The following is a 24,391-nucleotide window of genomic DNA, read 5'->3' on the forward strand; positions in this document are numbered from 1 at the left end:
CTCTCCTGGAAGGATCACATTTGTCTAGTGTTGGGAACTAGTTGGAGTGACTTGAATTTACATCCCAAAGGTCCGTGTGTTGCTAATTACAATCACCAGCCCAGTGTACACTTGTCCCAAGGAATCTGTTAGTCAACTCTCAAAGGAAGTTTACTCACCTGGGAGGATCACATTTGTCTAGTGTCAGGAACAAGGCGAGTGACCTGAATCCAACTACCAGGAGGCACTGTTCAAGTGACTCCAAAGAGCAGAACAGTGGTCACTAGTTGAAAAATCCTAGCCTAATCAATCTTAAATCATGTTTACTCACCTGGGAGGGACCAAGATACAGATCATGCTCATCTCTGAGATGTGGCTGGCAACCTAGCCCAATCTGGAAGAACTGTTAAGCCAAAATGACACAATTGAGGACAGGAAGGATAGCTTACACATCGTGCAACATAAATGATCAACAAGGCCAAAAAGATGCATCATCAGATTGGAATTGGCTAGAGACACATTCACAAAGCACTGACCACATGATGACCCCAATCATATATACAACAAACTCCCGAGTCGGCCTGCATAACGTTGAACTAGGCCTCAAAATGGTCAAAGCCACATCCTGCCCAGCCACTGTTTTGTCTGTACTGCTGGCCAGATGTAAATCCCTACCTATCCTCCCAAGTGCTATTGAACTGCTAAATTCAGCAGCTGCATGACTTAAATGGAATTGGCATGCTTCATAAATGTCAGCTCAATACAACCAATGGCATGTGTACCTGTCACAATAGGATAACCTGCAAATCAACTATGTACACAGGCTTTGCAAAATGTCACTAGAAACTTTTTTGGAGGTAGATGTTACGATAACATAAGTAACATTGTATCATTTACATTAGCAGGTCGAGTTTCGACTGGGCACACAGAGGCCACAGACGGGACTGCCACTATCCCCCTGGATGAAGCCTTCAGTGATGATGACACTCCTGGATGTCTAGATGTGGAGGACCAATCTGGACAACCAGGTCAGACCCCTACAGTGAGTCTCACTGTGCCCACTTCAGGACCCCCCAGCCCAGTGGCATAGACCTCACAGGCAGCGGTTTGCCCCCCAACCTGTGTCCCTAGGACAGTGGCAACCATCTTGTGCCCCTGGTCCAGGATCCTGAGTCACAGCACACCTCGAACAATGATGGCCCTAGAACCAGTAGTAGGGGCACACTGTGGCAAGGGCACAGTGTTATGGGGTAGGGATGTTGTCGGCCACTGGGGTGAGGCCACTGGGGATGCTCCTGGCCAGGACTCCATCAGCCAAGTCTGAGGGTCTATCAGAAGTCCCAAGGTGTGGTGGGCCAGGTAGTGACCGAAGTCCGCAAGATCAATCAGCTACAGAGGGGCATCAATAGGGAAATGCTTCAACAGTGGGAGGCCGCCAATACCTATCTGGCCTCTCTAACAGGGGTGACGAGGGAGATTAGGAGTACCCAGATCAGGGTCATCAGCAACACTCTACCCCTTCCTTTGGCACAGCAATACCAGGCCCTTCTTCATCTGTGCCAGCCACTGGAAGAGAGGTCCTGTCAGGGAAAAGTACACCACAGACACCTCTGCCTCTGTAGCAGCAGCTCCCCCCATGCAAGCAGGGACATCCAACTTAGAATGAAGGAGTTGCGGATGGCCAGACACCGACCACTGCCAGCAACTGACCTCTTCCTGAAGGAACTCCTTTGTATGTCACATATTCACTCTGCAGACTGTTCTACAACCACCTTCCATTTCTTATGGGAAAAGTACACTGGACTTTGGATTTCCAATGCTGCAGCATCTACTACAGTGACTTCATACACCATGACTGACACTATTCTGTTCTGTCATGTCCTTTATTATTATTCTATGCACAAATTTGCAATAAATACCACGTATCACAAAGTGTGTTTCTGCTTGCTTCTGTTTCAATTGTTACTATGTAGAGATGTAAAACCATGTGAAGTTAATGAATAAGATAGTAGTGCAAGGAGGGATGTGTTACAGGTACAGTGTCCTACTAAGAATTACTACCAACACACACAAACCCATTGGTACAAGTGTCTGCTCATACCAAACATTTTATTTAACTATGCAGCACAAAGGCTGTCGATATGTGTGGACTGTCATAGCCAAAAATGGCTGACTCATATTGTGTCAAGTAAGGTATATGGAGGTACATTCCCCCAGACCACAGAAGGAAGGGCCTTGTCAGGCATTGTCCTGTAGAATAGGCAAACAGATAAGTGGATGATGTCACCAGTTTTAGCCTTACCACATACCAAAAACAAATAAACATCACATACACCAACATACAGAGAGAGGGCAGTACTACAGTACCTGATCACAGGTCCTTCATAACCCAATGACCGTGCATCTGGTGGTATGACACAAATATAAGTCAGTGTTGTGGCACAGGCACTGTGGCCTGCAATGATGAAACATATCTACGGCTACAGACAGGTCATACAAGAAGAGTGTTTAACCAATATGAAGGGTGAGTGGCTCAATTGCACGTGATGACAACAAATTTCAAGGCCATATGATCACACACATGAAGCATTCAGTCGCCCTCAGCACACCAAACAAGCACAATGTGCACTTCTGACCATCCACCCTAACACTGTCTAAGCTGCCTTGGCACAGGTCTCTTACACCCCAAATCCGTGACTTACATTACCTGGAACAATCTATGTCCACTTCCTAAGGTCAGAACAGCATCAGATACCTGACAGTGTCACAACTCTGAAATGCCCTCATTAGGATGTCAGGGTGAAGGTACCTGTACAAACACAAAACAAGGAGCATAGATTTGAAAACATACCTATTACACAAATCACAAAGCAAACACCTGGAAATGAAGTTGCATTGCAATGAGGCTATCACAAACAAAGCAGCTACATCATGGTGGGCATATGTCAGACGTTAACTCTTCAAGCACCCTTTGGCTGAATATTGCTGAGCATTGGCTCCCCAGTGTTAGGCCAAAAAACTGTACTCTACACATTCTGCAAAAGCAAATAGAACAGATGATAGATGGAATGTTGAACAATGCAAACATTCACCCCCAGTCACAAAGATCATGGTTTAATCCTTCGTTTTTTTGCCCACTATGCCACCCCAGTTTGGACCCAGCAATATGCAAATCAGTCTTGCCCGAACTGGTAAGCCACGCCCTCCCTGGACCATAAACAAGTATTCTGGGACCAGTTTCATGGTATGCCGAAATGTGGGACCTGTGGTTGCCATGCCACCAGATTCAAGCTAGCCTGGCTGATGAAGGGTGATACCTTGAAACCAATCTCAGGATGCTTATTTCTGATCCAGGGAAGACCTGGCCTGGCGGTTCAGGTTGGACTGTTCCTATGGGGAACAGGGTCAATAATGATTTGCATATGGCTAGGTCAAAACGGGAATGGCATGGCAAGTAAAAGAAATGGATGGATTAAATACAGAACTGTGATTGGGGGTGTATGTTTGATTTGTTCTGCATTCCATCAATCATCTGTTGTTTTTGCCACTCCGCATAATGAAGGCATCATGGACTGAACCAGGAAAATGGGCTTGCACATGTGTAATGTATGGGTCTATCAATGTTGATGGAATGGAAGTTCTTTCTGTTGCTGTATACTTGTTCATTGGCATGTAGTGCAACCAAGCCAACATGTGTGCCATCAATAACCCCGACCACATGTGGGATGCATGCAAAACCATAAAAGTCAGCCTTCACATGGGCTAAATCACCATGTAGGGGAAACTGGATGAAGCTGTCCAGGTGTTTCAACATTGCTGAGAGGACATCCTTCAACACCAGACTGAACTTAGGTTGGGACATACCACAAGTTTGGGCCAATGTATGTTGAACGAATCCTGTGGCTAGGAAGTGCAACTCTGACATGACTTGTAGAATGGGTGGTATGCTGTTTGGATTACTAATAGGTGGCATCAGATCTGGCTCCAACTGACGACTTTGATCCACTATTGTTTGCTGATTCAGATGATACAGCAGGATGATGTGTCTTTCCTCCATGGCCTGAAGGTCTGGCATGGGACAATAGACTGGTGGTAGTCGTATCTTCTCTCTCCCTTGGTACCTATATATGACAGGACATTATTTCTGACATTAGTCATTGTGTCCATAGCAACATACATGATTCATGTCAAGGCTAACATGTGACGAGACAATTTATATGGGATGGACATGGTAAACAGTACAGATCACAGCTGCTAATGACACAAGGGTCACATGTTACCCCTTTGGTTTGCCACACATGTGTACTCATCATGTATTTGTACCTAAATCAAAAATGTGCATCACAAATGTGACTCACAAAGTGACTGGATGTCTGAGGACAAAAATGACTGTGCACCACTGCAAATTGCCATCTGTGCTCTGCAACATACTAAAATGGTGCTTGAGCAGTAGGACCTACATGACAAGATGAGCACAAAACAATATTTTCTGTAGTGTGACACAGTGTTAAAACCCCAATATTTCATTTAATGCGTCTAAAATGGCACCTGCCTGACCTACTCCACTGGACATTCAGAACCTCCTGCAACCGCCAGTAGAAGTTGTCATGGTGATAGGTGGTTGCAACTGCAGCAGACACAGCCACAGGCTAATGTTGCTGCCAGTGGTGGTTTGCGGGCAGGTGGCTGTGTCCACAGCGGTGACAGCTGCATATGTGGTGAGCGTGAACACCAAGCTCTGCAAAATACCTCACTTGACTCCTGACACTGCAGCCGGCAAAACACGTCTACTACTGAGCGGCTGTGTACCACCTTTGGGAGCAATCATGCCATGTCTAGAAGGTGATAGGGCCCAGGCCTTCTCACCAGAGGAGTTCTAGAGGCTGGTGACTGAGGTCGGACATCTGTATGGACAGCTCTATGGTGCACCAGAGGAGCAGGTAAGTACCTCACATGCATAGTTATCTGTGTACTTCATCATCCTTTCCCTTCTCACAGGCTAGAATGTGCCCAAGTGTCAAATACTCATGTGCCTGTAGGTGCGGTCTTTGTGGCATCAATGGAAGAGTCAATGTGCATGTATATGTGACCAGTGCCATATGATGAGTTCATTCACATTGTGGTGTGTGTGTTTATTGTGTTCTCTGATCCACCTTCTGTTGGGTGCACATAACTAGGAGAGGTGACATTACAGCCATCCACTGACATCTCTTTCCTCATGAATGTTGTATATGTCAGACAACATGTATGAACATGACAGCATGAGCTGAGTATGCATCATATATGTGTCAGTTGTGAGTAATGTGAGCCATGTCAAAGTTGCCACAGAGATTGTTTCATACATCTGCCCTTGCTATACTGTTTGTAAGGCATGTCATCACTCTCTCTGCCCTCCAGGTTGCCACACACACCACATGCCAATTTGCTGTTGACTATATTATTGACGGTCATGTATAGAAGTATTTAGAACAGAGTGTCATGGAGGTTCAGTCTGCTCTGCCTGCAGAGTCCAGTGTCCGTCACATTTATCTCTCAGTATGGGTCCTAGTCTAGGCTGGGGTGGAGTCACTGTGGGTATGCAACTGTAACACTGTGCCCTCTCTCTGTACCCCAGCAGATCCTGTCATGTTGCCAATATGAGGCTCTGGTGTAAAAACCTGCCAAGAATGCCTCTTTCATTCGATCAGATTGGGAATGAGTACACAATATATATAGACTGTTAGTATAGTTTGTTATGCAAACATTAAATACTAACCCAGCATGTGCTGGCCCAGCGCAACCACATGCAGTTATGGCAGGCATTAACCCTGCCACTGTACATTCGATCATGGGTAAGGTACCCGCCAAGCGGGAGGAAATTCCGTTTTGGTTACCTAGAAAAATAAATGCGCTGGTAACAGTTTTTCCACATACGGGACCTCAAGATAAACATAGAATTCTCACTATGTGCTTGACATTCGGGATGGTTCCCACAATTGATAACTGCAATAGATGGGTCATGGTATTTGCCACACTCTATTCTATCACACACAGTACAACAACACCTGCCACTTGCCAATCTACCAGAGTATTTAAAACAAATTCACAATGAATATGGGGCTGCCCCGGCCCTGGATTTGGGGATGCAATTAATGGGCAATTTTTCCACAGTATCCTCAATTGTATGAGGGAAAGCAGTTGCACTAGCAGTGCATGTGTGACTCCTGTATGTTCCTGTACAGGATCAAGAACGTGAGCTGCCCAAGACTGTTGCTGAGACTTATTCTAGTATTGGTCGAGATAGTCTGGGGGCCAGACCGACCAAACCACAATTTCAAGTTAGATCTAATAATGACACTACCAAGCAAGCGCTTGAAGGTTCCAAAAAACACTGGGATAAAAAACAAGAAACCCCTAAAAAAGAAATGGGAGAATCTCCGCATGCAGAGACCCCACAAAATAAATAAAATCTTCACATAGAGATAACATAAAAACACCTGACAGATATCAATATACTGATGCACGCCAATCTCATTCCTTTCAGGACTCACCGGAAACACGCAGTGAGAGACGTGGGCGGTCAGAGAAGCTAACTTAATATGTGAAACCGAGAAAGGTCTCACAATGCTTGTCTGAAGTTTCAGTTAAGAAAGAAGAGAAACTTCCTCAACAAATACCCCAATTGGCAGCAGGTACAATCTGACATGCCACTCAAGAAGATGGCTTTACTGAAGAACAGGAAGTGGTCACTAGCACTGTTAGACAGTGCGGCAGAGGTCACAATAGTTTGTCAGGATATTCAAAATAATCTGGAGGTGAAAGCAACTGATGACGTTTTGCAAGTTGAGACTGCTGGCATGAGTATCTCCACACCCGACAGGGTGTATGAAGTAACTATCCAATTAGAGGGAGACATTGAACGTATGATAGATGCCATCTTTTGGGACTAATCATCTCCATTTATTATACTTTTGTGGCTGAAAAAGATTGGCTGCCAGAATTTGTCTGAGATCTCCCTTACGGAGAGGACGTTATTGAAAAGTCCTTCTCGCCCCTTGTTCCCAGAAAGCTCTTTTAAATTATGCCATTGATTGGGCAGTGGTGCAGGCACCTGCGTTATATCACAGTCATGTAGGATGTGACAGGAATTCCCCCTCCCATGTAACACCAATCAAATCCCAATCACAACCCCAACCTCAACTGCAATACCCAATAAAGTATGATGCAAAAGGACCTGTGAGGAAAATCCTCAACCAATTAGAGTTCCAGGGTGTACTTCAACCCTCAAATTCATCAATGAATAATCCACTATTTCCAGTCGCAAACCTGACCACTCATATAGAATAGTCTTGGACTACAGACATTCAAACAGTCACAAATGCACATTTACAATACAAAATGCACACAGCACAGCGCTCACAAATTATACAGTTTAAAAACAAATATAAGACAACCCTGGATATATCCAATGGGTTTTTCTACCAAAACATAGAACCTGAAAGTAGGGTCATAACAAGTTTCAGCGCCCTGGGCTCCCAGAAAAAATGTTGCTGACTCCCACAAGGGTATAGGAGCAGTCCAGGTCTGTTCTCAGCTTGTGTTACATCGCTTTTACAGGACATAGACCCTAAGACATTGTCATATGTGGATGACATTTATCTCACAGACGACAACCTCATACAACATTGAAGATGGGTAGTCTGCATTGTTGTAGGATTTGCCGAAATCGACTACAAATTCAACTTTAAAAAAATTTAAATAGCCTTCCTTAGTGTCCTGTTTCTGGGATACGAATGGTCAGATGAATGCAAGAGCCTTGCACCCCAATTGTTAGAAAAATGCGCACAATTACAAGCACCAAACACAATAAAAAAGCTCCTGTCAGTGTTGGGCTTTTTACATTTTGGCAGAACATATATTCTACATTATGCACAATGCATTAACCATTACATGACTTAATACGTCCTGACTTTACCAGCAAATTCTGCACAGTCTAACATACACACATTCTTAGAGCATTACAAAAATACATGCTTGAAGCGAAACACTTTCATACAAGGGACAATAAAAAACATCTGGTCATCAGAGTAATTACTGTTGCCTTTGGTTTCACCTACGTGACATTTAATGAGGGTGAGACCGTCCTGATTGCATACAAATCACACTTATACTCCACAGCTGAACAACCCTTTGCTCCGACTGAGAAAATCCTCACTGCTATTCAGATTGCGGTCTTTAAAGAGAGACCTCTGGCCCAGGGGAAGTGCATGATTGTCGTATCCCCATTCCAGACCTTGATGTTGTTACCAAATTGAGCGTTCCAAACATTCAATCATTCCATCCACGTTGGATCCAATGGGCAACGTCTCTGATGGCCACTGATATTGATTATGTTTTTGACTCCAAATTACAGACCCAAGAATTCGTACAATTTGAACTTGAGTATTCAGTTCCAGCAAATACATTGCCTATCCAACAATATCAGACAATCCTGTACACTGATGGTTCAACCCAAACAACAATAGGCACCAAACACCAATACTCCACCACTTTCCAGTCATAAGTTGATACACAAAGAATGGCAAGTTCCATCCACAAAATACATACACGCAGACTCAAGGAGATTGCACTGCACAACTTGCAGAGCTCAAGGCTCTGGTGATGGCACTGGAACATACTTATCCTAAATAGATGATATTGTTTGTCTGTGATTTGTACTATTGTGTCCAGTCTTTCAATGAATACCTGCATTACTGGCACCAAAATGGGTTCAGAGATTCAAAAGGCAACAACATTAAACATAGATTCCGGTGGGGAAAAGTAGCAGATCTGAAAGAAACGCTACCTAATATATATGTTGTACACACGCTAGGACATCAGCGTGTTGGAATACACATTAAAGGCAACACTTTGGCTGATGAAGCAGCCAAATCAGTAGTATTTCTTGTTTCTGTTCTGCAGTAACTTTTTCTAAACTAAAAGTAGATGATGAAACACTGGCAGCTGTGAAAGCTTCTGCTGATGGCCCGCCCTTACCAAAAGCATATCTTGCAAAATATTCCTACCGCATGGCCCACTATGCCACCCCAGTTTGGACCCAGCAATATGCAAATCAGTCTTGCCCAAACTGGTAAGCCAGGCCCTCCCTGGACCATAAACCAGCATCCTGGGACCGGTTTCTTGGTATGCCGAAATGTGGGTCCTGTGGTTGCCATGCCACCAGATTCAAGCTAGCCTGGCTGATGAAGGGTGATACCTTGAAACCAATCTCAGGATGCTTGTTTCTGATCCAAGGAAGACCTGGCCTGGCAGTTCAGGTTGGACTGTTCCTATGGGGAACAGGGTCAAGAATGATTTGCATATGGCTAGGCCCAAACGGGAATGGCATGGCAAGCAAAAGAAATGGATGGATTAAATCCAGAACTGTGATTGGGGGTGTATGTTTGATTTGTTCTGCATTCCATCAATCATCTGTTGTTTTTGCCACTCCGCATAATGAAGGCATCATGGACTGAACCAGGAAAACGGGCTTGCACATGTGTAATGTATGGGTCTATCAATGTTGATGGAATGGAAGTTCTTACTGTTGCTGTATACTTGTTCATTGGCATGTAGTGCAACCAAGCCAACATGTGTGCCATCAATAAACCCGACCACATGTGGGATGCATGCAAAACCATAAAAGTCAGCCTTCACATGGGCTAAATCATCATGTAGGGGAAACTGGATGAAGCTGTCCAGGTGTTTCAACATCGCTGAGAGGACATCCTTCAATACCAGACTGAACTTAGGTTGGGACATACCACAAGTTTGGGCCAATGTATGTTGAACGAATCCTGTGGCTGGGAAGTGCAACTCTAACATGACTTGCACAATGGGTGGTATGCTGTTTGGATTACTAATAGGTGGCATCAGATCTGGCTCCAACTGATGACTTTGATCCACTATTGTTTGCTGATTCAGATGATACAGCATGGTGATGTGTCTTTCTTCCATGGCCTGAAGGTCTGGCATGGGACGATAGACTGGTGGTAGTCGTATCTTCTCTCTCCCTTGGTACCTATATATGACAGGACATTATTTCTGACATTAGTCATTGTGTCCATGGCAACATTCATGATTCATGTCAAGGCTAACATGTGACGAGACAATTTATATGGGATGGACATGGTAAACAGTACACATCACAGCTGCTAATGACACAAGGGTCACATGTTACTCCTTTGGTTTGCCACACATGTGTACTCATCATGTATTTGTACCTAAATCAAAAATGTGCATCACAAATGTGACTCACAAAGTGACTGGATGTCCAAAGACAAAAACGACTGTGCACCACTGCAAATTGCCATCTGTGCTCTGCAACATACTACAATGGTGCTTGAGCAGTAGGACCTACATGACAAGATGAGCACAAAACAATATTTTCTGTAGTGTGACACAGTGTTAAAACCCCAATATTTCATTTAATGCGTCTAAAATGGCACCTGCCTGACCTACTCCACTGGACATTCAGAACCTCCTGCAACCGCCAGTAGAAGATGTCATGGTGATAGGTGGTTGCAACTGTAGCAGACACAGCCACAGGCCAATGTTGCTGCCAGTGGTGGTTTGCAGGCAGGTGGCTGTGTCCACAGCGGTGACAGCTGCGTATGTGGTGAGCGTGAACACCAAGCTCTGCAAAATCCCTCACTTGACTCCTGACACTGCAGCCGGCAACACGTCTACTACTGAGCTGCTGTGTACCACCTTTGGGAGCAACCATGCCATGTCTAGAAGGTGATAGGGCCCAGGCCTTCTCACCAGAGGAGTTCTAGAGGCTGGTGACTGAGGTCGGACATCTGTATGGACAGCTCTATGGTGCACCAGAGGAGCAGGTAAGTACCTCACGTGCACAGTTATCTGTGTACTTCATCATCCTTTCCCTCCTCACAGGCTAGAATGTGCCCAAGTGTCAAATACTCATGTGCCTGTAGGTGCGGTCTTTGTGGCATCGATGGAAGAGTCAATGTGCATGTATATGTGACCAGTGCCATATGATGAGTTCATTTACATTGTGGTGTGTGTGTTTATTGTGTTCCCTGATCCACCTTCTGTTGGGTGCACATAACTAGGAGAGGTGACATTACAGCCATCCAGTGACATCTCTTTCCTCATGAATGTTGTTTATGTCAGACAAAATGTATGAGCATGACAGCATGAGCTGAGCATGCATCATATATGTGTCAGTTGTGAGTAATGTAAGCCATGTCAAAGTTTCCACAGAGATTTTTTCATACATCTGCCCTTGCTGTACTGTTTGTAAAGGCATGTCATCACTCTCTCTGCCCTCCAGGTTGCCACACACACCACATGCCAATTTGCTGTTGACTATATTATAGATGGTCATGTATAGAAGTATTTAGAACGGAGTGTCATGGAGGTTCAGTCTGCTCTGCCAAGCGGGAGGAAATTCCGTTTTGGTTACCTAAAAAAATAAATGCGCTGGTAACAGTATTTCCACATACGGGACCTCAAGATAAACATAGAATTCTCACTATGTGCTTGACATTCGGGATGGTTCCCACAATTGATAACTGCAATAGATGGGGCATGGTATTTGCCACACTCTATTCTATCGCACACAGTACAACAACATTTGCCACTTGCCAAACTACCAGAGTATTTAAAACAAATTCACAATGAATATGGGGCTGCCCCGGCCCTGGATTTGGGGATGCAATTAATGGGAAATTTTTCCACAGTATCCTCAATTGTATGAGGGAAAGCAGTTGCACTAGCAGTGCATGTGTGACTCCTGTATGTTCCTGTACAGGATCAAGAACGTGAGCTGCCCAAGACTGTCGCTGAGACTTATTCTAGTATTGGTCGAGATAGTCTGGGGGCCAGACCGACCAAACCACAATTTCAAGTTAGATCTAATAATGACACTACCAAGCAAGCGCTTGAAGGTTCCAAAAAACACTGGGATAAAAAACAAGAAACCCCTAAAAATGAAATGGGAGAATCTCCGCATGCAGAGACCCCACAAAATAAATAAAATCTTCACATAGAGATAACATAAAAACGCCTGACAGATATCCATATACTGATGCACGCCAATCTCATTCCTTTCAGGACTTACTGGAAAAACGCAGTGAGAGATGTGGGCGGTCAGAGAAGATAATTTAGTATGTAGAACTGAGAAAGGACTCACAATGCTTGTCTGAAGTTTCAGTTAAGAAAGAAGAGAAACTTCCTCAACAAAAACCCCAATTGGCAGCAGGTACAATCTGACATGCCACTCAAGAAGATGGCTTTACTGAAGAACAGGAAGTGGTCACTAGCACTGTTAGACAGTGCGGCAGAGGTCACAATAGTTTGTCAGGATCTTCAAAATCATCTTGGAGGTGAAAGCAACTGATGACGTTTTGCAAGTTGAGACTGCTGGCATGAGTATCTCCACACCCGACAGGGTGTATGAAGTAACTATCCAATTAGAGGGAGACATTGAACGTTTGATAGATGCCATCTTTTGGGACACATCATCTCCATTTATTATATTTTTCTGGCTGAAAAAGATTGGCTGCCAGAATTTGTCTGAGATCTCCCTTACGGAGAGGACGTTATTGAAAAGTCCTTCTCGCCCCTTGTTCCCAGAAAGCTCTTTTAAATGTATGCCATTGATTGGGCAGTGGTGCAGGCACCTGCGTTATATCACAATCATGTAGGGTGGGACAAGGATTTCCCCTCCCATGTAATACCAATAAAATCGCAATCACAACCCCAACCTCAACTGCAATACCCAATAAAGTATGATGCAAAAGGACCTGTGAGGGAAATCCTCAACCAATTAGAGTTCCAGGGTGTATTTCAACCCTCAAATTCATCAATGAATAATCCACTATTTCCAGTCGCAAACCCGACCACTCATATAGAATAGTCTTGGACTACAGACATTCAAACAGTCACAAATGCACATTTGCGATACAAAATGCACACAGCACAGCGCTCACGAATTATACAGTTTAAAAACAAATATAAGACAACCCTGGATATATCCAACGGGTTTTTCTACCAAAACATAGAACCTGAAAGTAGGGTCATAACAAGTTTCAGCGCCTTAGGCTCCCAGAAAATTGTTGCTGACTCCCACAAGGGTATAGGAGCAGTCCAGGGCTGTTCTCAGCTTGTGTTACATCGCTTTTACAGGACATAGACCCTAAGGCATTGTCATATGTGGATGACATTTATCTCACAGACGACAACCGCATACAACATTGAAGATGGGTAGCCTGCATTGTTGTAGGATTTGCCTAAATCGGCTACAAATTCAACTTAAAAAAAATTTAAATAGCCTTCCTTAGTGTCCTGTTTCTGGGATACGAATGGTCAGATGAAGGCAAGATCCTTGCACCCCAATTGTTTGAAAAATGCGCACAATTACAAGCACCAAACACAATAAAAAAGCTCCTGTCAGTGTTGGTCTTTTTAAATTTAGGCAGAACATATATTCTAGATTATGCACAATTCATTAACCATTACATGAATTAATACGTCCTGACTTTACCAGCAAATTCTGGACAGTCTAACATACACACATTCTACAAAAATACATGCTTGAAGCTCAACACTTGCATACAAGGGACAATAAAAAACATCTGGTCATCAGGGTAATTTGCTGTTGCCTTTGGTTTCACCTACGTGACATTTAATGAGGGTGAGACCGTCCTGATTGCATACAAATCACACTTATACTCCACAGCTGAACAACCCTTTGCTCCGACTGAGAAAATCCTCACTGCTATTCAGATTGCAGTCTTTAAAGAGAGACCTCTGGCCCAGGGGAAGTGCATCATTGTCGTATCCCCATTCCAGACCTTGATGTTGTTACCAAATTGAGCATTCCAAACATTCAATCATTACATCCACGTTGGATCCAATGGGCAACGTCTCTGATGGCCACTGATGTTAATTATGTTTTTGACTCCAAATTACAGACCCAAGAATTCGTACAATATGAACTTGAGTATTCAGTTCCAGCAAATACATTGCCTATCCAACAATATCAGACAATCCTGTACACTGATGGTTCAGCCCAAACAACAATAGGCACCAAACACCAATACTCCACTGCATTCCAGTCATAAGTTGATACACAAAGGATGTCAAGTTTCATCCACAAAATACATACACGCAGACTCTAGGAGATTGCACTGCACAACTTGCAGAGCTCAAGGCTCTGGTGATGGCACTGGAACATACCTATCCTGAATAGATGATATTGATTGTCTGTGATTCGTACTATTGTGTCCAGTCTTTCAATGAATACCTGCATTACTGGTACCAAAATGGGTTCAGAGATTCAAAAGGCAACAACATTAAACATAGATTCCGGTGGGGAAAAGTAGCAGATCTGAAAGAAACGCTACCTAATATATATGTTGTACACACGCTAGGATATCAGCGTGTTGGAATACACATTAAAGGCAACACTTTGGCTGATGAAGCAGCCAAATCAGTAGTATCTCTTGTTTATGTTGCTGCAGTAACTTGTTCTAAACTAAAAGGAGATGAAGAAACACTGGCAGCTGTGAAAGCTTCTGCTGATGGCATGCCCTTACCAAAAGCATATCTTGCTAAATATTCCTACCGCATGGCAGGCATTTTTACAGCACAAGTAACAATACCAGGTGTGGGAGACCTAAGACCTGGGTTAATAAAAGCAGCGCAGGAGTTGATTCTGCCCATGCTGGTGTGGCGGCTACAATTTCACTCTTACAAGCATGTTATTGGTGGCAAGGTCTCTACAAGCAGACCAAGCAGTATGTGCTTTGTTGTGACATCTGCCAGCAAATAAAAGGCTCCACCATCAAACTCCCACAGCAGACACCTTTCTTAATTTCCAACCAACCATTACAATATGTGTTCTTGGACCATTTTGGTCCTCTGACACCAGACTGTGCATACAAGTACATCCTAGTCACTGTTGACCCATGCTCCAGATTGCTATGGGTTTGGCCCTATGCTGACGCATGAACTGTTATTAAATATTTACAAGTCTTTATCAGCACATATGCTGTTGCTGCTTTCCACTGAGGCCAGGGCCCTACTTTTGCCTCAAGGGCTTTCAGGGATGCCATGGCTTCATTAGGGGTCCAACTGCATTTCTTATCTCCATTTCATCCCGAGGGAAATCTTAACAGCTAGAGTATTAGACACAGGTGGAGTTGGCTTACACACCTGTATGGAAAGCACTTAACAATCTGCATAGAAGGTCCCTGTGGGGGTGTACTTCATACGCATGCCTGTTTGGAACTCAAATGTATGTTCCAGATCTTGATGGTCCTGGTGCAGAGGCAGCAGATACACCCTTTAGCATAAATGAACGTGTCACTGTCTTGCAGGAGTTACAACAATTCCGTGATGACAATGCTTTGCCAGTGCTGCCTCCTCTGGAATTAGGGATGTACCAGTAACATCTACTGGCTGGATTCTGAAACTTGGGGATCTAGTGCGTGAAAAGATTGTTGTGAAAGAGGAGTATGGTCCTTCTTATCGTGCACCGGATCCAGTCCTGGGAATACAGGGTACGAGAACTGTTATTCTACCACCGCTGCCTGGCTCTAAAGAAAATCGCTTTGTCTCCATCGACAATATCAAGTTACACCATGTAGCTGATCCTGCACAGCAGACCTAGGAGGCTCCTGAGTAGTACCCAAATCCCTCTCACTACAGACCAGGATGTTCCCCTACAAGTCTTTAACAGCAACGCTGATACCTGTCTGAGCTTGGAGAGGGTGGAAAATTAGCTTTCATTGGTTCCACTAACAACTACTTCTACAATAATTACTAGTGATACTGAGCAAATCCTACACAAACAGATGACATAGCATAGTATGAGCCACCGGGGAACCTTCTGCAAGTTCTCCTCCTCGAAACACAGCTCCAGTTTTTGCACAAACTGATGCTAGTTATTTTGTCAACGTTAATGACACATTTACTGACTCATCTGCCTCTACTGCAACAGAACTGTCAAGAGCACGTAAGCTGATACTTCGGGTCAAAACTATCTATTTCATTCCTCCTTGGAACTATCATTGGCTCTCATTAACTATATTTGATTTCCTCATTTGGATTGGGTTTGTTATTGTTTTCTTTTTTCTTATACATGGTCATTACCTTCCTGAACGCTCTACAGTTGAACTGGTGGATGAGGTTCTATAACCACATTTTTTAATCACAGAAAATTCACAGAGACTTGTCCCTAGTGAATATTTAAGCCATACCAATTCCTGATGGGATTGTTTGGGATAAAGTATTATGTGATATCTATGTGGGCCATGTGGAGGTCATTCAAATGTCATATGTATTCAAACTTTCTATGAAGTATGTAATTACAACCGGAGTGGTTTCTGATTATTGGGATATAAACACTGTTGATGCTATGATGTCTGATCTGCAGTATTATACAGTTTTTGAAAATGAATATGTGTACCAGTTTAAAGGAAATTATGGAGATATGTTCTGTTATAATTACTATGGACATTATTTCATCACAGAGCGAGTACCCCAAAGACTATCTTTAAATATACACAATGGGAACACTGCCCGACTCCACCAGTAGACAGTTCCAAAACGTATACTGAAAACTTTGAATATTTTTCTGGGCACAATTTAAAAAATGCAGAGTCATATTATTTCAGTAATGGAAAGTCAACATGTTTTAATGAAAGAAACAACATTTATTTATTCTGATTCCTTTGTTTGCCAATTGGCTAAAGAAGGCTGTGAGTACTGGTTGAAGTCGATTGACTTCAAAAGTGTGTGGGGAACTAAAAATAGGCAAATAAGAGGAACGGAAGCTTTATTTAGAGCCTGCATGATTCCTGTTCAAATGATATTTTTAAACAAAACAGTACAACAAACAAGTTGTTTAGGCTTAGTAAACATCAAGGAATTGAATACACCCAGTATTCCGCTCCTGCAAAATTTTATAAACCGCAAAAGAATATAAATGCGTCTGAAGATCAGCTCGATTAATGGGTCCAGAATGGAACATTTAACACATCACTTTCACTTCCTGGTGGGTGGGTATTATGGCCTGTAGACCCCAATGGGTGCCACACTCGTTTTGTAAACTCCTTGGGGGTTTTTAGAACAAATAGGCCGGACCCTCGCTATGTGTCCTTGGAACACTCGGGTATAGTGACAACATAAAGTGTAGGAAAAATAAGCCAGCAATGGTTCAAGGGTTCCTCACTGGATGCTGTCAAAGAACATCTTAGTCTGCTGTCCAATAACACAGATATACAGGACTTCCTGTTAGTCCCCAGAAAACAATGCAGAAAACACTTCTTATATAAAACATATAATGACATATGGAATATTTCCCAACAAGAAGTGACTGCCCGTTTAAGGCAAATAGATCAGGAAAATTTACAGAAAGCATTAGCTGTTGTAGATAATGGGATTAACACCTTGTCCAACCGAATATACACCTTAAATAATATTGTTTCCCCTGTAATAGACATAGTACAGAGTGATGTGTCATCTTTGCAACATGGACAAAGTCAGCTAAGATCCATGATGCAGTTAGGTTGGACATTACAAATACTGAAAGCTGGTCGCATTCCCTGGCAACACGTGAGCACAAGGGATTTTTTTCAACATTTAATTTAACACAACATCAACAAATTATGGCTAAAAAGTAAACAACATATGTCATGTTAAATATTGGAAAATTAGAAAAGTTGCCTTTTACTGTGGCTGAAATACTGTCTGCTGAGTGGTTAATGCATGGGGTTATAAATCTGCCCATTTCAACACTTCAATTCACAACTTGTTTGAAACACATTCCAGTGGGCAGATATGAAAAGCTTGGAGATAGTTACATAGACGAGGTGTGGTAGCTTCCCTTCTCGAACAAATGTTTCAATGGCATGAAAGAAGTCTTTCTTAGTGGTAGTGAATGTAAGAGTTCTGTAAGCCATTCAATGATTTGTAAACAGCTGTCCTTGCACGGGGTATGTAATGTCTCTGTGGCAAATTTGGCTTGTTATCTGATCGGGAGTCCTAGTCCCCTTGATTAGACCCGCATTCCAGATACTCTCAAATGGCAGCTATGTGCTCCTTAACAGTGAGAGCTGTTGTGGAATGTGAGCCGGAATAGCTTATGTCATTTTGGTCTCCCAAATTGTTAAATGTTGCAGGAATGTCTGTTTTCCCCCTATGCAACTAAAGGGAATAGCAGAGGTTGGGCCTCATATTGCTACTTCTGATGTGGATTTTCACAAGATGAGAACACTAAAGGCTTTATTATTTTAAAAACATGTGGTGCTTACATCTGGACGCTTCAGGTTGCGAGGTCATCAGCAGAGATTCAGTCCCTTTTAAGTACACATTTTTTTAGACACTTTGGTGAACTTGTGGGACGAATATTTAATGCATTCAGTACTACTGAAATCACCCACTTTTTTAAGCTGGTGGTTCTGGTTTCATTCACACCTTCTCCTCTGTAGTTGGATTAATACCTTCAGCCATACACTCAATATTTTTGAGTGTTTTCAGACTAATAGATTCTACTGATGCACTCAGAGTACATCAGTTTAAGGGGTGCCAGACATTAGGGGTGATTATCCTGTGGCTTGCTGAATCATTGTGTGATATACTTTGGGGACATCTCTCCCTGACATATTGCTGATTTTGTCTTCAGTGTTCATTTCCATTCCACATGGGTGGCCTATCTGTACTACATTGATATTACCTTCTTGACTCTATTGGGACAAATATTTCTTGGTGAAATGTTCAATGTTGAGATTTTTCCAGTGTGACATGGGTGTTTCCATGTCACCTTCTCCAGGCTATTGTACTTTTGTCACCAACATAGCTGAATTTTGGAGCACCATTTCTTATTTTTGGGTCATTATGTATGGGACAAATAGATGCATGCATGAGCTTATGTGCAATCTGTGGAAATGGACTATGTATTGGCCGACAGTTGTATGCCAACAGGTAACTGTGGTCTGCTCCATGGGAGAGAGCTTTGAGGGTGATGAGGTCTCCTAGTTGTTGAATAGTGATTGCACAACTTCAGTCATGCAATTGTAATTGTGTGAGATTGGGATTTTCCTGTGGGAAACTGTTGATAAATCAGATGGCACGCCTACATATGATATGGCACATGTATGGGCCACTTCGGTGGAGTCTATTACTGGGGACTACTTGATATCATGGTAATGTCAGCTAATCAGAGCTGTTGTTCAAATGTGATCATGGACATGTGATGACCCTATTCCTCTTTTTCTTAGCGGCATCAGCACAGGCAAGTGGAGAAGACTTGGCAGAGCTGAATGGGAAAGCATCGGGCCATAGGAACTCGGGTCACGACACCACGGACACAGAGGGACCCAGTGGCCTGGAGGGCAAGGGGAGTGCCACAGGGAAGACCAGATCTACATCCTCAACACCATTGGAATCCTCCTCCAGAGGCCACTCCCTAGTGGTGGCGGACCCATTGGGGCATCCCTCTGTATAATCTTTGTCCACCACCCCTGTTCTATCACTGCCATCCATGTTGCTATCCACCCAGTTAACCATGCCTGCTCACCCTAGAGGGTGAGCATGTCCTTCACCGCAGGCACCTCTGCCACAGCCCCTGTTACCCCTGTTGCCCTCAGGGAGGAAGCTATTGATCTTCTGAGAAGTATCACTGTGGGTCCGTCAGCCATTGTGAATGTCATCCAGGGATTGGAAAGTCAGTTACAACAGACTAATGCATTCCTGGAAGGCATTCGTGGTGCAATGTCTGGCCTACAAAGGTATTTTCAGGCTTGGGCTTCCTTACTGGCGGCAGCCAGTCACCCCCCTTTCCATCCCCACTCTAACTCCCACTTCCTATTCCAAATCCCTCCTTCCCCTATCTACCCAAAGTACACAGACAGATCTGCAGGCTTCCATATCAACAGCCAAGAGGAGCACACACAAACGCAAGCACCACAAAACACACTGGCACACACACACAAAAAACTGCCACCGACAGACATAATGACACTCACAACTTTCCTGCACATCCCTCCACCCCCAGCATTACACACTCCACATCCAGCATACCCACAGGTACCACACTAACAGTCAGAGAAACAACCACTACACCCATCATACCCATAGACACCACCCCGGCAGACCCTCAGATATCCAACACAATCCATAGTTATCACAACTACAGACACATATACACATCCACCACTCCCACAGACCCCAGCAGCTTCACTTCCCATATGCCGAAGACACACAAACACACTCACTCACGAATCCAACATACACCCACCACACACAAGCATACCTCCCAGGAGCACACACCTACAACATCAACACCAACATAGCCTACGATCGCTCCCTCAACCTCCAAACACCAACCCCCTTCTGAGGACCATCCCCGTGTCCCTAAGAAAGTGTTTTTTGTTTGACCTTAACCATTGCCATATTCCCTCCACCACTTGTTGCAAACCCAAGAGGACCCCACCCACCTCGCAGGCCATCCCTTCTACCTCCAAAGCCTCCCCAGCCCCCCTGAAGAAACCCCCATTCCAAGAAGAAGATCACTCCTCCCAAGCCCAAACCCACCTCCCAAATCTGAGCCCCCCACCCCAGATAATCCCTGAGGTGCCAACCTGACCCCTTGATGCCCCTGTAATGGCATTGTGTACTGTTTGTTGTGGTAAGTATTTCATCTTGTGATGTCCAAATGTGAGCATGTGTAGTGTTGAACTTGTCTCCCTGATATGGCTTATGTATTCATCTTTTGTGTGTCAGCTTGAGTTCTGTTTGTGTTGACATGGAGAAATGTGTGTTATATAGGATAACAGTCCCTGACCTGAGGGGAATGTGAGTGTGTAAGTTGTGTTGGTAGGTGTGATGTTTTTGTGTTGTTGTTGATGTGTGTGACAATGTTAAGTAGCCTTCATTGTCCCTGTGTCTGAGATGTGTGACCTGTGTTTTTGTGTAGTGTTGCAGTGCATGGTGAATGAGCTGCCTATTTTATGACTGTAAATGTGTCCGCTTTGATGTATGTTTCGGACTGTGTATGGGTTGTGACGTGTACTTGGTGCCCGTGGTGTGCCCCCATATAATGATGTGGACGACGGCGCTACAGTCTGTTTTTGAGTTTTCTAATACAGTTAGGTGTGTGTGCTTACGGTCGGTGGCATCCACGGCGGTGTTGGTTTTCAGCATCTTCGAGGATCATCATCAGTGGCAGAATATGTGCAATGGGCTCCATAGCGGCAGCAGACGAGTAAGGCTACCAGGAAGTGAGTGTCTCCCTTTTTTCTGTCTGTGCCTTCTTAGATGTTGTTGTTGGACTGTCATGGTCACATTGGCGGTTTGCAACCTCATAATACGTCCAGTGGAAACACACGCTCCTTCGGTCTGCTGATGCAGCCTTGTGACTGTGGCAGTCTGTGCTGCCTGGCGGTGTCAGAAGAACCGAAGCAGTCCTTGCTCTTTAGGCCTGAATGACTCATAATTCAACAGTCCGACCGCATCCCGATGTCAATCAGACTGCCACTGCCTCTATGGTGTTTGCTTGACCGCCAAATTCATAATGAGGCCCTTGGTCTCTTTTTTTGGAGTTTTTTCTCTCGTCGTTGACCGAGGATCCTCTTCAGGCCAGCTTGTGATGCAGCATGATTGGCTTGGCTCAGTGCGAGGTCCCGTTCAACTCCTTAAAGTCTCATCGATGTGGAAAAACTCTGTAGCTTCAGTGGGACGAACCTGAAATTCAGTCCAGATCGCAGTTCTTTGTCGCCGGCTTGACTCTTGTCAACAGGTTGGTCACCTTGTGGAGCTTTTTCACAAAGTTGCTCGAAATTTCTCCAAACTTCTGGATCTTCTTCCAGAAGTCCTTTTTGGGTTCTTGAAGTGTCCACAAACTTGGTCCAAGGTTCCAGAAGCTTTAAGTTGCTCCTTGGAAGTTGGGACTACTTGTGGTAGAGCCCAGAGTATACAGCTGGTGCAGTCCTTTTGGGTGAAGTCCTTCAGATGCAGACCAGGAGATCAGCAGGGCAGTCCTTCTTCTTCAGTACTTTCTTCCAGCAGGGATCTGAATCACTGGGCAGATCTGCCATATGTATCCTTGCTCCTGGGTTGGCAAGCAGGAGGGCACCTCCTGCCAATGGGATGCAGGGTGCCACCCTCCGAGGTGACAACTTCCTGTGAAGTGTGTCAAAAATCAATCCCAGAAAACAATATTTTTCAAAAATACAACATGGAGAAAATCTCTCCTTGGAGGGTACATCTGGCTGAGCCCACCCACTAGTGTGGCTAAGTCTCCCTAACACACCCCTTTCAGCCCCTCTACTAATATAATTACTGAGGCTCTCATCTGGCTAGGGGAGCAGGACATAGGGGAGGTCTAGTTTCTGTTCCAGGTTTGAAAACTAGATTGCCAACTCTAACCTCCATCCTGCTATGCCATCTGCTACAGCACCTCTCCTCCCAGCAGATGCTTCCTTAGTTTCAGCCCAGAACCTCACACATCATTCAGGTAGCTTGGATCAGGCTGCTGGAGACTGACCAATCAGGAAAGTACATTATATGGCTGATTTTGGTAACTTTCAGAAAGAGTTCTAAAACTCCTTCTCTGTACTAGTTATAATAAATACAACCTTGGCAAGATGTTGGATTTACTCAAACTTTTATTTTGTTACCAAACATGACACCCAATGTTAGCCTATTAAATTAATGCACTAAAATGGGGGAAAACAAATGTGGCTGCTTTTCCCTCTCCAGAGCTACTTATGAAATATATTTTATAAAGTCCCTGCTTATATTTGCACTACAACCAACACTTGGGACACCAATGGCAGGCCTTAGAGGTGACCTATGTGTAATAATTAGGTGGTTTGAGACTCTGGAATTTCTTTTAATTCCATAGTCAAATTTGGGGTTAAACTTAATTTGAAAGCAGCCAGCAAGGCAGGTCTGCTTTTGCAAGGACACCAGAGACCCCAGTAGTGGACCCATGAGCCTCCCAACACCACTGGGGTCCCCAAACCTACATGCGCTACCACATACTAGGGAAATATAGGTAGGCTGTCAGCGTCAATTATTATTATGTCTAATTTGCATATACCATTCTAAACAGAGCACACGCCCTGGTAAGCAGTGCCCAGGGAAACAACAGAGAGCGAGAGAGAGACACACATGCACACACAAAAAGCACATATATTGAAGGGTAAGATGTACTATTATAAAACTAGTTTGAAAAGCACTTCACTTTGCTAATACATTTTTATTCTGGCACAAGTTCAATAGACATTGTGAAAAATGTTCACATTCTAACGTCAAACCACCACACTTTGAGGAAAATCCATATAATGGGGCCTCGAGATTCACTATTTTAACTCCAGCCTAAAAAACATTGGAGAATGTGCATGCATTGAGGGTGAAGAGTTGAGGGTGTGTTTTGGATATAGCATTCTAAATCCAGGCCAGCAAACATTGGATACATTAGCGGGCTCAAACTGACTATCCTAACTAAGTGTAGCAAACATTGAGGAAAGTGCATTTATTTTCGGTTCATATTCACTATGCCAATATAAATGATACACCCATCAAAAAAATAAAAATATTATAGAAATTATTTTAAAATATGAGTTGGAAATTCAAATATTTTACATACTAAATGTTTAAAAAAATAAGCAAAACCTTTGTAAAGAAACAATGCATTTTAAGTTCACTACAAAGACATACATACCTAACCAAGATCTCTATAAAATCAAATATATTTTTTAAGAATATTATTTTTATTATAAAATATTTACACTCTTACTCAATTCCCAAAAATATTCATAAATACTCACCCAAAGCCAAAATATACCCTCCAAACTTAAAGAAAAGTTTTAAATATTACATTGGGAAACATTATAAATTACAATATTAACTAAAATACAAATAACTAAATGGCATTTAAAGAAGTGTTATAATAATATTTTATTCAGGTAGTAAACATGTATAAAAGAAATCAACCCAACAACCCAAACATAAAATGTAATATGAGATGTGTTAATAGATTTAAAACTATTAATAATGTTGTGTTAATATAAATGTATAAATCAACAATAATTAATAATGACTTGAAAAAAACACCACACACCTAATACAGCAATAAACTCTACAACCTGAAATGAAATAACACATAATTTAGAAATGTATTAAACACCTAAACAATTATTTGACAATTAAAATATGTAACATAATTAAGGCATTTATTAATTAATGTTAATTAAAATCTAATTAACACCACTACTGACAGAATTGCCGAATAAACCCAACAACCCACAATACAATTGATTAGACAATAAACAAAATATTCAACAGTTGAACAGACAGAAAGGCAGAAACTAAAAGATGTAACAAAAATGTTTAAAAATAGCTAACGAGAACTCACTTG

The sequence above is a fragment of the Pleurodeles waltl genome, chromosome 12 (assembly GCF_031143425.1).
Source record: "Pleurodeles waltl isolate 20211129_DDA chromosome 12, aPleWal1.hap1.20221129, whole genome shotgun sequence".
NCBI lineage: Eukaryota > Metazoa > Chordata > Amphibia > Caudata > Salamandridae > Pleurodeles > Pleurodeles waltl.